Raw genomic sequence first — 16,041 nt, forward strand, 5'->3', positions numbered from 1 at the left:
TGAGTACATCATGAGGACTGAGACCTGATGAATGAGATTTGGCACCTTATAAAAGAGACTTTAGAGTGTTCCTTCGTCCCTTCTGCCATGTAAGGACACAATGAGAGGACAGCTGTATATAAATCAGGAAGCAGTTCCTTGCTGGATTTGAATCTGCCAGCACCTTAATCTTGAATTTAGAGCCTCCAGATTTATGAGAAACTATAAGAAAATGTTGTTGCTACGGCATTTTTGTTATAGTAACCTGAACAGACTAAGACATTGATCAACCTGAGTATCATGATAAAGAAGCATTCAGTCAAATCTGAATTGAGAGACATCATGCAAAGCAATTAGCCTGGACTTTTAAAAATGTCATTGTCAGGAAGCAGGAAGAAAGGGGCTAGGAAGATGCTTTAGATGAAAAGATACTGGGGAAATATGACAGGTAAATGCAATGCATAATTCTTGATTAGATCTTCAGTTTGAAAAAGATACTGATAAAGAACATGGTTGGGACAAGTAGTGAAGTATGAATATGGGCCATATGCTACATAGTAGCATTGCATTAATGATAAATTATTTGAGTGTGGTTTTGAATAGTGATTATATAAAATTTCCTTTTTCTTATAAGACACAGACCAAAGTGTTTAAGGGTGAAGTATCATCATGTCTACACCAAACTCTCAAATGGTACAGTAAATTTTGTCTGTTTGCTTGTCTACACACACATGGAAAGAGAAAGAAAAAAAGCAAATTTGGCATACTTTTAACAAAGGCAAGTCCAGCTGAAGAGTATATGAGTGCTCATTGTACTGTTCTTGAAAGTTTGAAGTTTAAAAAACATTCTTGAAAAAGTGCTAATTTGGTAAGTCAAAATGATGCCATTGAAATTTGTATTTTTATTACTAGGGAGGATAACTATTTTTTCATATTTTTTGACAATTTAGATTTGTTTCTCTGCCATCTATCTGCCCATTTCAGACCTTAATTAATTCACTTAAAAATATTTATTGACAACCTACCACAAACCTAGAGCCGTTCTAAGCACTGAGGCTGTTGCAGTGAACAAAACACTGCTTCTTCCCTTGGGGGGGGCTTGCAGTCTAGTAGAGGCAGACAGCACATTAAAAAAAGATAATATTCATCTGATTTTCAGTGGCTGTGTTTTCAGTGCCTATTTGTGTCAGGCACCAGGGATATAGTGGTAAATAAAAGAGTATGCCTGTCCTGCTGGGGCTTACATTCTAGTGGGATATCTTTTAAAAAGAAAAGAGTCAAATCCCAATTCTGTGAATATATATCTAGAATTCAAAGCTAGATTCCAAGAGGATCCACACACATCCACATCTATTGCAGCATTATTCACAACAGGAAGCAATTCAGATGTCAATTCATGGATGAATGAATAAAGCAAATGTATATATGTGCGTTTGTATATACATACAATGGGATATTATGCAGCTTTAAAAAAGGAAGGAAGTCCTATCACATGTGACAACACAAATGCACCTCAAAGATATTACTGCTAAGCATAATTATCCAATCACAAATAATAATACTGTATCATTTCACTCATACAAAGTATCTAAAGTAGTCAAAATCATAAAAACAGTAAGTAGAAATGTGGTAGCCATGGGCTGGGGGAGGGGAAGTTAATGTTTAATGCAGATATTTTTAGTTTTGCAAGACAAAGGAGTTCTAAAGAATCTTTTTTCTTGCTGTGTCTATTGTACAATAATATGAATATATTTAGCACTACTGAACTGTACACTTAATGATTAGGATGGTAACAAAAAAAAGAAGAAAAGAAAAGAAACAAAAGAAAAAAAAACACATAAGAATATCAGATGGGAATAAGTGTTACAGAGGAAAATAAAACAAATAGGAGCTAGGAAGCACCCATTGGCAGGTGGTTGGAAGTATGTGGTCCAGAGGATGGGGTGCTAAAGAAAGGACTGGTAGATTTACGGTGGTCAGGGAAGTCCTCACCGATGAAGTGACATTTGAGTAACATTTAATCCACATGGATAAATGAGGGAAGAGTGTTCCAAATGGAGGGAACAGCAAATACAAGGCCCTGAGGTTTATAGGTCATGTCTAGTATGTTCCAGAAAGAACAAGGAAGTTAGCATGTCTGAAACAAAGTGAGTCCTAGGGTGAGAGATCAGTGATGAGGTAGAAAAGGCTTAGGAGAAGAGAAGGTCATGGATGAGGTAAAACCTGGAAGCATTGGCTTTATTCAAGTGACATGGGCAAAGGCAGAAACAAGCAGAACAGTCTTTAAGCTATTAAAATAATCCAGGAAAGAAATAGTGGAAGGGATGGCTAAGAAATATATCCTTTGTTTTAGGATATATTTTGAAAGAAGGACCACAGAATAGCCTGACAGATTGGATGAAAAGAGAGAAAGGAGAAGGGTCAAGGATGATGTTGAAGTAGATGAAGTGGCTATGAACCAGTATGTGGGAAAGAGAACCAAATTCCATGCTTAAACTTGTCAATTTTGAGAGGACTATTAGGATCCATGGGTAGATGCTGAGGAGGCAGTTCCAGATGTGAGTCATAGCTTCGCCATGTAGGGGATACTATTATCCACCCTCACACACAGTCATTCCTTTCTGGTTTCCAGTGACCTATGCTCCAGTCAGTATCTAAACTTTGGTATGATTTGCTCAGATCTATCCTAAAAAATTCACTACATCTCAAATATTGTCATCCTCTCTTGAAAAGTAAAAACCCATCCATATAAAACATAACTAGAATCCCAACTCTTAGTCACAACTACAATCCCAGCTAAATACTGATAAAATGTAAGATGTCAGATCAGTCAGAAATGTTTTGGGTGAGCTACCACCACTAGAAAGAGCAGGTGCAGACCCTCGGGTGCCCCCAGGAAATCATTTGCACAAGACGCATCAAAGGAAATAGGAAATTTATACTAATACCAAATCTTGAGATATATACAGTAGAGTTCAAAAATCGAGTTTCTTCTAAGATAGTTTAGATCTGGTCCTCCTTCCAGTCCTCTTTCAGAGTTTCTCTATAGAAATGGAATGAAGAAAGAGAGGTCATAAGTGAATGACTAAATCCCCTCTTATGGCCAGAAAATTTAGCCAAAAAAATATGACAGCTTCATGCAGGTTCTATTTCCTTATAAATAAAATCTCCTGTATATTCTAAAGAATGTATACTTTAGAAAGATTTATATACATCGTGTTACATACTTTTGGTTGTTTCCACTGCTTAATTCTGTGTAAATATAAATACTATTAAAAAAATCTAGTTTCCTCTCCAGCTTTTTTTTTATCACTTCTTCATAAAGCACATCAAACTCCTGGCATTGTCTCTTCCCTAAAGTGACCGTGGCAGGAAGAAAACAGATTCAGCCATTTCAAAGTCCTTTATTTTAAGAGTCTAGCTAAGTATAAAATAATGCTGTTAGCAATACCTGTCCTGCCACATTTAAGTAAGTTTATCTTATTTTATTATTATTTTAAAGAAGATTTTATTTATTTATTCATGAGAGACACAGGCAGAGAGGTAGGGAGAAGCAGGTTCCCTGTGGGGAGTCCAGTGTGGGACTCGATCCCAGGACCCTGGTATTAGACCTGAGCCAAAGGCAGAAGCTCAGGCACTGAGCCACCCAGATGCCTCAGAACTATATTTTATTATAGGAAATTACTAGGTAAGTCAAAATAGGCTAATTTCTGTGACAGCCCCAAAATCGCAGGAGCTTAACACAAGAAAGATGTGCTTCCTGCCTACACACTCAGTCCCAATGCAGACATTCCCAGTTACCTTGCTTTCCTGGGTGGCTCTACTCCAAGTGATGACCCGGCAATCCAGACTTCTTTCATGTGTTTGTTTTGCCATCTCACAGTCCTTCTTTCCAGACACATGGACAGGGAGAAATAGGGTAGAAGATGTCATAAGGGCAGCCCGGGTGGCTCAGCGGTTTAGTGCCGCCTTCAGCCCAGGGCCTGATCCTGGAGACCCCGGATCGAGTCCCATGTCAGGCTCCCTGCATGGAGCCTGCTTCTCCCTCTGCCTGTGTCTCTGACTCTCTTTCTCTCTGACTCTCGTGAATAAATAAATAAAATCTTAAAAAAAAAGTCCCAAGATGGTCATAGCCAGGTCTAGAAGAGGCAGAAATCACCTCCACTTACTTTGTTGCAGCCAGAACTCAGTCACATGCTCACAAGCAGTTAGGAAGAAGGGTGTAGCTACAGTCTCCCATGTACACATAAGGAGAACAAAATGATTTGGTGAACATATCGTGTTGACTAGGCAATAATCTCCTATTGGGGTTGTTAACATATTTTCATTTAATTTCTCACTTAAGCCCAAAGCACCTGCTTAACAATCCTGTCCTTATTCTTAAGAATCATGAAGATATGCAATCTAATATAAAATCTCTAACTTTATCTTTTTGAAATTACACAGAAAATAAAACATTTAGTCTCCTATTGGGAACTTCCTTCTGTTTTAGCACCTTTACCTTTAGCCTTAAGACCCCATCTCCTCACAAAATGCCTAGAACTGGGGCACCTGAGTGGCTCAGTCGGGTAAGCATCAGCCTTCTGCTCAGATCATGATCCCAGGGTCCTGGGATGGAGCTCCACATCGGGCTCCCTGCCTGGCAGGGAGTCTGCTTCTCCCTCTCCCTCTGCCCCTGCCCACTCTTGTGCGCGCTCTCTCTCTCTGAAGCAAATAAATAAGATCTTCAAAAAAAAAAATCTGGAACCTAAAATGCTAGTACCTCAAAGGAATTTCAGTGAGAACATTTGGTGAGAGTGTTTCCTGCAACTAATGTGATACAAGGCCAAATGAACCAAGTGGTTAACACAAAGCCAGAGACCCATGGGCATCATGGGAAACCCTTCAAATCATTTTTTTTTCAAATCCATTTATACTGAAATATTTCACAAATGAATCAAAATTTATAGAGAATAACATAATGAACTTCTGTCTATCCTAATATGATCAGCTTTAACTTAGATGATATGATGAATACAAAACAGTATCTCTGTGGTTTTAATTGGTATTTCTCTGATGACAGGTGCAGTTGAGCATCTTTTCAACATGCTTATTTGCTGTTTGGGTTCCTGGTGCTGTGATCTGCCAACTTGATATCCTTTCTCCATATTTCTATTGGGCAATATATATATTTTTTATATTCACTGACAGTCATACAGAAGTGACACTAAAAGCTTCATGGAAAGCAGGTGGCCTTTTTCTTATTATTTCCAGCAATTCCACTCTGGCCCCACACTAAATACCACACTCAGCAAAAGCAAATCCTGGATTCCATCAGGGCCACCCTTTTGAAAGGCAGCCTGGCAAATACAAGTGTGCACTGCTTCCAGAGGGTGCAATATCAATATCAAAGTATTTTTTCCAATTGCATACAGAACTCTTCCTAGGAAAAATCTGATGAATATCATTTTCTACATGTCATTGTATGTCCAGGGAAATTTTAATGCACCAATACTATTTCAGTATCTATTATAAGCCGGCCTATAGTTAGAACCTTAATCCCAATTTGGGTTACTATAATCAAAGTTTGTGTTAGGAAGCACAAAAAATAGAAACAAGAAAATATGTGAACCAAGAAGGGGTGCCACAGGCTGACAATTCCTGGTGATCCTGCTGAGCTGCCTGGTAAGTTTGTTAAAAGGGGGACTACTGTTTGAAAAAGTGTTAGCAAAACCTAAATAAAAGGAGGGCCTTACTCCAATTTGCTCAAAGCAAATATGTGTATTAACATTTTATTATAAGCAAACATGCATCAAGAACTTATATTTTATTAATGCTATTGGAAGCTATAAAAACCCAGATTTCTGCATCTAAAACGCAGGAAAGGTAGATAGTAGCACAGAAAGCTTGGTCAAGCAGCTGTCTTGTCAATTCTCCTTTTATTCTTTTTTCATATGTAGTCGCTCAGTTTGTATTTGCTTTTCAGCAGAAGCAAAAAATACTGTAACATATTTACCTTAGGCCAACAAACTTGTCTGATGAGATAGACATCTACTTGGCAGATCATCGAAGGTCACACCAGCTTAGCCATATTGCAAGAATCCTGTTTTTACGAAGACAAACTTCACTCTTGATAGAAGATTTAAGAAGATGCATAGCAGGCTCAGAAGAAAAACATTTTTCTAAGGATACCACTCTGACTTCGTTTCCTAAAGCAATATAACAAAACACACCCTCTTACCTCAATCCATTTACTTTGGATGATGTCTTTGGAAAAGAGGAAGGAATATGGATGAAGCTCGTGCTCTTACTGCTCATTTGTGTGTGGCACTGTTTCTTGATAAGGGAGGATGAAGAAGCTGTTTCTCTGAGAGGAGTTTGAAGTTAAAAAGCTCTACTGAGATGTGAAGGTGTGGTGGGGGGAAAACTTTTCCTCAACCTTCTTAGAGTCTCTGGCTGGGTCTGTAAATCAAACTGTCAAAGACAGATAAACAGGAAAAAAGCATACAAATTTATTTAATGTAAGTTTTATGTGTGCAGGAGCCTTCATAAGGAAATGAAGACACAAAGAAACAGATCTGTTTTATTATGCTAGGTTTGATGAAAAGCAAATAGTCATAGAGGAATATGGTAGAATAAGGAATATGAAGTAAATGTCTTAAACTGGGAGAAACTTAGCAAAGCCTCTTCAGATTTCTCTTGGCATCCCTTTGTCTTCAGACATAAGGAAGCTCCTTTCCTCCAAGTATAGGGAGAGCACCTCTCACCTGAGGGTTTTATGATCTGATTCAGGTCAGAGTGACCTTCCTGTTTCTGCAATATTCTCAAATTCCTTCAGCTTAAAATGTTTCATATGCAAGGTGCCGTACTTTGAGGTAGTGTGTACTGAGTTCCATCAAAGGGAACTCTATCATTTGAACCAACATGCAAGCCACCAAGTTGCTGATACACCTCCGAGTCTCCTATAGATCTTCCTAGGATTGGGTTTCTTTCTTCAAGGTACTACATCCTCAGCATCCTCTGTCCACCCAGGGAAGACTGGTTGGACTCAATTAGGTGGAGCCACAGTCATCTTGGGCCCCATCAGGGCTTGTATGAACACCATCACGATGGTGTGATTGTCCCCTCCCTACCCATTACTTTATTCGGTGCTTGACCAGCTCAAGATCTACAACAACAATCAACCAAAAATGAAGTTTCGTTGGAAGAAAACGGAATGTGGAATCAAAGGTAATTTCATATCACGTCTTTTTTTTTTTTTTAGGTTGTTACATTTTTTTCACTTTTATCTCACATGGGTATGTACTTTACGTCTTTAGTTTGCTAAGGCTGCTGTAAAAGTACCACACACTGGGTGGCTTAAACAACAGAAGTGTATTGCTCACAGTCCTGAAGTCCTGGAAGTTTGAGTTCAGTGGGTTGGCTAAGGTTTGTTTCTTCTGAAGCCTCTCTCATGGCTTGTAGAGGGCCATCTTTTGTCTCTCTCTTCACATGGTCCCTCTGTGCATGGCTGTGTCTGAGTCCCCTCTTGTTATATGGACACCAGCTATATTGGATTAGGGTCCCTCTAAATGACCTTATTGTAACTTAAATACCTCTTTAAATACCCTATTTCCAAATTCAGTCACAGTCTGAGGTACTGGGGATTAAGATTTCAACATTTGAATTTTGGAGGGGATACAATTAAGCCCATAACAATTTCCAAGTGATCTCTAAAATATTCTCATATATTTTACAACAATGAGTTTAGAAGTCCTATTTATCATTATAACATTATGGAGAGCTTTCTTCACAATTCTACTCCTTCCTCTCTCTTTTCTGACTTTTTGCCTCCTCTTCAGATTCATTTTTCATCCCACCAACTAAAGTTGCATTGGTACTGTCACCCCAAGAGACTATAACACCACCCTCCCATCATGCTAAGAGGAAGCCACATCTCCTTATTCACTGAAATGCTGACTATCAGTTCTTCACCACCAACTTCCTTAAATGCACGAACATTAGTCAAAATGCCATAAAACTCTGTTCTTTGGCCTAAAAACACTGGCTTATCAAAATTTTTAGTAAACTAAGTTTATTTATTTATTTATTCCTTTATTTCTTTACAAGTTACCTGATTATTTTCATTTTATTTTTTATTTTTCTTCCAGGTCCTATAAGTAAATGAAGGGATAGCTATTAATCCAAAAATTCAGAAATGCACCCATTTATCTGGAAATTGTCAATTTCCCTGAGAATAGAGCATTAAGTATTCCTTGACTATTCCACTTCTTCACTCTCTCAGCCCTTCTCACCAAGAGAAAATAACTGTAACTGAATACAATGGTCTGAATGCTTATGTCTTCCAAAATTCAAATGTTGAAATGCTAATCTTCAAGGTAATGGTACTCCCTCCCAAAGGTGGAGTCTTGGGGAGGTTACTAGGAGATTGGAATTAATGCCCTTGAAGAATGGGCCCCACAGAGCTCCCTAGCCCTTTCCACCATGTGAGGTGACAGGGGAAAGAAGGCCATTTATGAACCAGGAAGAAGACTCTCACCAGACATAGAACCTGACCATCGAGGCACCCTGATAACAGACTTCCAACCTCTAGATCCATGAAAAAGAGGTTTCTGTTGTTTATAAGCCACACAGTCTTTTTTATAATAGCAGCCTGACTGGGCTAACACATCAAGTAATCTGACAACCGGACTGCACCTAATCTAACTGAGATAACCTAACTGGATTTTGATTTTAAATGGGCCATCAAAGAAGGGCAACCACAAGCGGGTCTTGGAAAGTGCTAGCACACTTAATCTTTATTATGCCTTGGTAACTGACAATCTACCTGATAGAATGACTCTGGTTTAAACTTAATGTAACAGGGGCGCCTGGATGTCTCAGGTGGCTAGGCATGTCTTTGGTTCAGGTCATGATCTCCAAGGTCCTGGAATCAAGCCCCACATTGGGCTTCCTGCTTAGCAAGGAGTCTTCTCTCTCTCCTCCTCTGCCCCCCACTCTGTTCATCCTCTCTCTCCTAAATAAAATCGAATAAATAAATAAATGAATAAACTTAACATAACAGTCAAGAGGTTTGGAAGATGTCCACAAAATTTTTATTTCTTCAAGCTAATACTATGCTCTGTTTTACTTCTCTTTATAAAACATAATTCTCGCAGTTTTCAGTCTGTTTCTTGTTCTCTAGGTTGAAGACTTAGCAGATGCTTTGCTTTAGAACCCCATCAAAGTGCTTACCTCAGGGAATTATCCCTCAAATAGTTATATTCAAAGCTATTTATCATGCGCACACATATTCTCTCTCGCTCTCTCTCAAATAAATAAATAAATCTTTAAAAAATAAAAAAGGGAAACGTTAAAAAAATGCTACCTTAATAGAATTTGATTAAAGTCAGGATAGAGACAGGGCTGCTCATTTATGGCAGGCTTAGTAATATTAATAAAATTAATTTTTTAAGGAATCCATAAATATATATAGGCAGCAAAGTACCAGTATTGAAGGTATATAGTGGTATACCTGAAAAGATAAGAAAAGCTATTAAAGAATTATTGAGAATAAAAAAGGAGTTCAGTAACAGAGCTAAAATACAAATATATAAAGAATAAAAATAAAAAGCTTGATTTTGTACAAGTTAGAAAATACAAAGAAATTATTCACAACTACACAAGAAAAATCTATTAATAAATTGAATAAGAAACATGTAATACTCACATGATTTAAAATTATCAAAAGTCCATGGTCTTAGATGTCAAAACTTAATAATTTGAATATTTCAATTTCACTAAGTTAATTTATGAATGGATACAATCTCTATAAAAATTCCAGTGTAATTTGGGGAGTAGTGGGAGATTATTGATAACATTATTCTTGAATTCCCTTGAAATAATAAACTTGCAGAAAGGGCAGCTTATTTATGAAAAAGAATAATGAAGTAAAGGCTTTTCATACTGGATATTACAGTATATAAAAATGAAATCATAGGGCAGCCTGGGTGGCGCAGTGGTTTAGCGCTGCCTTCAGCCCGAGGCCTGATCCTGGAGACCCCGGATCGAGTCCCATGTCAGGCTCCCTGCATGGAGCCTGCTTCTCCCTCTGCCTGGGTCTCTGTCTCTCTCTCTCTCTCTCTCATGAATAAATAAAAATATTTTTTAAAAAACGAAATCATAAAATAACACAGTATTGGTACAGGTTTAGTTGGAGAGAAAGTATTGAAAGAGACCCAATTATATAGGAAGATTAAATATACAATGCAAGTAGTAGCTTAAATCGATGTTAAAAGATTTATTAACCAATACTTATTTTTGGATAACTGCATAGTCATTTGGGGAAAAAAAATTCAGCTGGAGTTTTGCCTTTTACCAAAATGATGTACAGAGAGATTAGAAAATTAAAGCAGAAAGAAAGAAGCTTATAGAAGCAAAAAGCAAGCATTAGTTTTATAATCTAAGAGTAGTTAAAATGCTTTCAAAATGTGTCAAAAGCTGATGCTAACTTTAAAAAATTTTTTTAGGGGCGCCTGGGTGGCTCAGTCAGTTAAGCCTCTACCTTTAGCTCAAGTTGTGATCTCAGGGTCCTGGAATGGAGTCCCTGTGGGGCTCCCCCTGTCTCCCTTGCCCTCTGCCCTCGCGCTCTCTCTCTCTCTCTCTCTTTCTCTCAAATCAATAAAATCCTTATTTAAAAAAAAAGAAAAAAAATTTAAATAACAAAATGCTCCTAAAACTCTTAAAACACAAACAATGTAAAAGAGAGAAAACAAACCGGAGAAAATGTTTGCAACAAGTATTTGGCAAAAGCTTAACATTCCAAGAACTTTGCATATTTCTGAGGATATGAGAATGTGAGAACAATGAGCAAAGGGCACAAATAAGCAACCCAGGAAAGTGAAATACGAGTAACAAACGGGTGCATAGCATAGTGATTGAGTGCAGAGCTCTTGAGAAATACTGTTCCATCCACACGTGTGCTTTGCCAGCGTCAAACCGCACGACCCTGGGCAAGTTACCTGCTTCTCTGTGCCTCCATTTTCTCACCTCTTTTGTTCAGGTCAGATTTGCCCATGATGGACCATCTTAAATTAAGGCTCAGTTCTACAGAAGAAATAAAAAATTGTAGTTAACATAAAGCTTTCCAAGTGTTCCTTTCAGAGCAATTACTTTGAAACCCTTGACAAAATGACATTTCTTACTTTAATTAGGTCCAATAGAGACAAAAGTGTTTAAAGATAGTAATTTGAACAACAATGGAAATAGAGTTCTTAAATTTTTCTTTTTTGAGAATTCTGACATTTGGACTATCGGTGGTTCCTTATCAGCAGTGCCAGAGTCACTCGATTTCACTTCTGTGTTTCCCTGTTTCTTGGATACCTGTCAAAGTACCATTCCCTTGACGAAGGTAAGAGATGAATGCTGACAATTCAAGCCTCGGAAGGGAAGAGCTTGTCAGAAGCAAACACAAAGATCTGCAAGTTAAGTGAGCTTTCCTGCAGCTGACTTAGATTGGACTTGGTTAGAAGCCTTGGAGATTTATTCTATTCCCCCTACACAGTAGCATCTCTTCCAGCATGGAGCTTCAATGCTCAGTTACAATTCATGTACAATTCAAAGTTCAATTACGGGGACAGAAAAAGCAGAGACACAGAGATCTCTTCTTCATCGCCTTGCCCTGAAATCTTCAGAAGAGCTCTGACTCATCAACATCAGCACGTGAATTGGACTCTTAGCTGACAGTGGGGTGATAACTTCAGATACTTGACAATTCCCATTCCATATCCTTAAAGTACTTAAAACATCCTATTTAATCAGAACATGACTTTTTTTTTTTTTTTACATTCTTGCTATGCTGCAACCTGGACGTTATGTCCATAGTACAATACATGGAAGCACATGAACTACTCAGATATTGATGGTTAATGCTACACAGAGAGTTTCACAACCTTTCCAAACAGCTGATACTTTAAAAAGATTAAGGTAACAAAAATATTTTTCTACAGAAATTAAAGATGCCATAATATTAGGTGTCATTGATTAAGTGCTTTACTCTTTGCCAGGCATTGTGCTAAATGTTCTACGTACGTGAACTTGGCATATTAAAAAAAAAGTTATATATCTATTGTCTTTAAATAAGATTACATATGAACCCAATCCTGCCAAACTGATTAGGAAATTCAATTTCAGTCATTACTGAGGTATACTTCTTATACCTTGTGGTATGGTCACCCAAAAATTAGGATAGTTTATATGATTTCTAAAAAACAGGGAACAGTTTCTCGGTTCCTTGGCTCATTTTTATTGCTGCTATTATAAACGAAACTGCTCAAACCCTTTGGTCTTGTGAAAACAGGCAGCCCTAGCATGTCTGTGCCAAGACTGATTGTGGGGATGTTCCATGGCCGGGAGTCTGGGGTGTGGGTCCAGCCTCTGAGGAGCCCCCTGGGAGTACCTACCAAGCTCCTGCCACCTCCAGCCACAGCCACCACCCCAGATCCAGGCTCAGATTTCTGCTCCTCTTGGGTCTCCAAGATCTCTAGCCCCACCCTCTCACCCCGTGGGGAGGGGGCGAGAGGCGGGGAACTCTCTCCTTGCTACTCCTGCTTTCCCTTCCTAATGTATTTCCCATGGTGAGTTCAAGTTTACACACATACGAAAAAGCCAACAAAATTTTCCTCAAATCTGTTAGGTTCCCTGTGTGGGTCTAAAAATAAAACTGCCCAAGACAGATTAACCAGAGAAAAGCACATACATTTACTTGTCTAAGTTTTACCTGACAGTGAACCTTTTTCATAGGGAAATTAAGTCCCAAAGGAACACTTAGACCTAAGTGTTTTCTGCTAGGTTTGATGAAGAGTGCATAGTTGTGGAGGAATACAATTGCTTAAGTGTGCAAACTGGGGGGACACTTAGCAAGGCCTGTTCGTTCAGATTTTTCTTGGCATCCCTTTGTCTTTGGAGATAAGGATCTACTTTCCTCTGGGTATGGGGAGGGCACCTCACATGATGGTTTTATGACCTGTTTCAGGGGGGAAAGGTTGAGGGAGATCAGAGTGACCTTCTGCCATATTTCCGACTCCTTTCAGGCTAAAGTATTCAGTATGCCAAGGTGCCATATTTGGGAGTAGCGTGTTCTGAGCCCCATCACCATAAAAGGAAATTGTCTTCATACCCTTTCCACATCTCCACAGAAATGGGGGAGTTTAATTCAAGCCACTTTGGAGAGGAAGAAGAAGGAAGGAGGGGAGAGGAGAAGGAAATAAAGTACATAAAACAGTAACAGTTCCATTCTTGTTGATTTCTATGCAATAAAGAAATGAAATATAACTTAGTACCTTTATGTCACATATGTTATCACATTAGCCCTCACAATAACCCTGTGAGATCATACAATTTTTATTTTCACTTTACAAATGACCAAACTGAGGTTTACACAGTTTAAGTATCCTGCTCAAGGACAGGTAACTAGGAAATGATGAAGCCTGAATTAAAACAGATCCGCTGGAGCCTAGAGCCCATGTCATTACCAAAAATAGAGCCTCTTTAACAGAAACATTATATAATTCTCGGAATAAATCTTTGTATCTAACAACATGCCTGGTTCATAAAAGATACTCAAAAAACACCGATTCAGTAACAAACAATACTTTCTTAACATGACTTTATTTTTCCTAAAATGACCTCAATATGATTCCCAAAAAGAGAGTACCCAAAAAAATTTTGTCAAAGAACAACCTGACAATATACAGCTTATATAATACAGCACTTCTTGGAATTTAAGCACCTTTAAATCTATCAACTATGCATCAAAAGATGGTCTGTAAATTCATTTTAGCTAACTGCTAAAGGGAGTACAAAAAGGAATCATTTTCCAATAGTCACCTCAAAGACTGGTCAGAATGGAAGCAGAATTGAGTTCAAAGGTAGATTTATCTGTTACTATGTAGTAAAGTGGGGATTTTGTTTGTTCATAGAGAAAAAGATATGGAATCGTTCTATAGTAGTAGTAGCTCTTTATTTCATTCCCTTTTTGATTAATAAAAGTACTCATCTTTTGACAGGAATAAAACAAAACTTGATAATTTTATATATTAAAAAAAGATAAAGGGATGCTTGGCTGGCTCAGTCAGTAAAGCATACAAGTCTTGATCTTAGGTTCGTGAGTTCGAGTCCCACGTTGGGGGTTAGAGTTGACTTAAAAAACAAATAAAATAAAAAAATTTTTTTAGAAAAAGGTAAAGATTGAAAAGAAAAGTAGACACTTGCTCCTTGAATTTTCTACTCATTTGTACTCTCTTGGGAGAACATCAGTAAATTATACAAGCTTATGCTGTTCATTGGCTATTGCTCCTTTTCATAAATTGGGTTCTAGGGACACCTGGGTGGCTCAGTGGTTGAGTATCTGCCTTCTGCCCGGGGCGTGATCCTGGAATCCCAGGATCGAGTCCCACATTGGGCTCTTTGCATGGAGCCTGCTTCTTTCTCTGCCTGTGTCTCTGCCTCTCTGTGTGTGTGTCTCTCATGAGTAAATAAATAAAATCTTTAAAAAAAAAATTGGTTCCCGTCTGTGCAGAAAAATTCCTTCTCCCATGGCTCCATAGAAACCTCTAGAGTCATTTCAGTGGCTGCCACTGATTGGTCAGCAAAGTCTGAATATCTTAATGTAGATAATTTGCAAGACATTTCCCACAAATTTTTCAAAAAGTTCTTGGTACATGTTCCAAGAGTTGCTGTGTCAAACACATCAAATGTTTCAAACACATCCAGAAGATCAAATTGGTTCCCGCTGATACCATACAGCACTTATACCAAAGTGCCTAGCAACTTCTATAGCACCTTTTTAATTTTAATCTTGCTTTTAGCATTCTCACAGATGGAAACCAAGTACAAAATGTTAATAAGAGTTTACTAGTTTTTAAGACTTCTCTTGGACTAAAGTCTAAATTTATGCCAAGAAAAGAATTAGTAATAATCTACTCTTTGGGAAAGAATTTTTGGAGTTTTGTGTTGAATACCTAGATTGGGAGAATTCACTCTAAGTCCTTTTCTTTTTATTCTGCTTTACTTTTTCTTTTCTCCAATAGCACTTGCTACTTCTAACGTACTATATAATTTGGTTCTTTATTACACTTTCTGGTTTTTGTCTCCATCTGTTAGAAGGCAAGCTCCAATAAGGCAGTGATTTTTATCCTTTCCCCAATGCATCCCAAGAGTCTGGGACACTCCTTGCAGACTAGGTGTTCAATAAATATTCCCTGAGTGATTGAATGAGTGAATACTTTGTGATTTGGATTAGATGATATACATATTGTATAATATATTGACTGCCCAAGGTGTATCATAAGTCTTATATGATTCTGTATCATAAAACTACGTTATTGCCTGTTGAGATTTTCTCAGAAATTAGAATACTGGGGGAAGCAATATCAAAAGGATAAAATGAAATGTATGTATTTGATGTCAAAGTCCCAATTGTTCATGTATTAAATAGAATCAGATTATCAGATTCAAGTAAGAGCAAATTTGACTTAGATAACCAAATTAATTTTAATGTGAATAGAACTAGGTATCCATTGCTGCTGATAGCAAAAATAATTTTATGAAATGGTTAATCAGTAGTTTAAAGAAGAGTTTAAGTTATTCATTAAAATACTGTATCTTGTAGTTTCTTTTTTTATAGCATATTTGAATTATCAAATTTTAGAGTTACTACTTAGCCTGGGATGTTTGTAATTTGACCATATTTCTCAGAAGACAGATCTAAATTATAGATCACATATTGCTCTTTAAAGATACTACCAACCTGAATAGGCTTGATTATCTTTGAATTAATGTTCTAAACAAAATGTAATAGATTGATTTTGTGGGTTTTTTGTTTTGTTGTTCCCTTTGGTCATTTTATTTTCTATCTATCTATCTATCTATCTATCTATCTATCTATCCTTTTGACCCCCCTTCATCCTTTACTTCCACACCCCATGCCTCTGTCCCACCTCTCTTTGTGTATATGAGCTTGCTTAATTGTTTTTTTTTTAAAAACTTCACATTATTAGAGTAATCGTATGGTATTTGTCTTGCTCTGTCTCATTTATTTCACTT

The 16,041-nt window shown here is 37.6% G+C and overlaps 1 long non-coding RNA gene across 1 annotated transcript; it reads left to right on the forward strand.

Moving 5' to 3' along the window:
• Nucleotides 1–501: 501 nt before the first annotated feature.
• LOC119877801 lies at nucleotides 502–13,204 on the forward strand. The gene is made up of 3 exons (XR_005382866.1): nucleotides 502–847; nucleotides 5,042–5,643; nucleotides 13,029–13,204. It is a non-coding gene; the product is annotated as an uncharacterized LOC119877801 (long non-coding RNA).
• The last annotated feature ends 2,837 nt before the right edge of the window (nucleotides 13,205–16,041 follow it).

The sequence above is a fragment of the Canis lupus genome, chromosome 32 (genome assembly GCF_011100685.1).
Source record: "Canis lupus familiaris isolate Mischka breed German Shepherd chromosome 32, alternate assembly UU_Cfam_GSD_1.0, whole genome shotgun sequence".
In the NCBI taxonomy this organism is placed as follows: domain Eukaryota; kingdom Metazoa; phylum Chordata; class Mammalia; order Carnivora; family Canidae; genus Canis; species Canis lupus.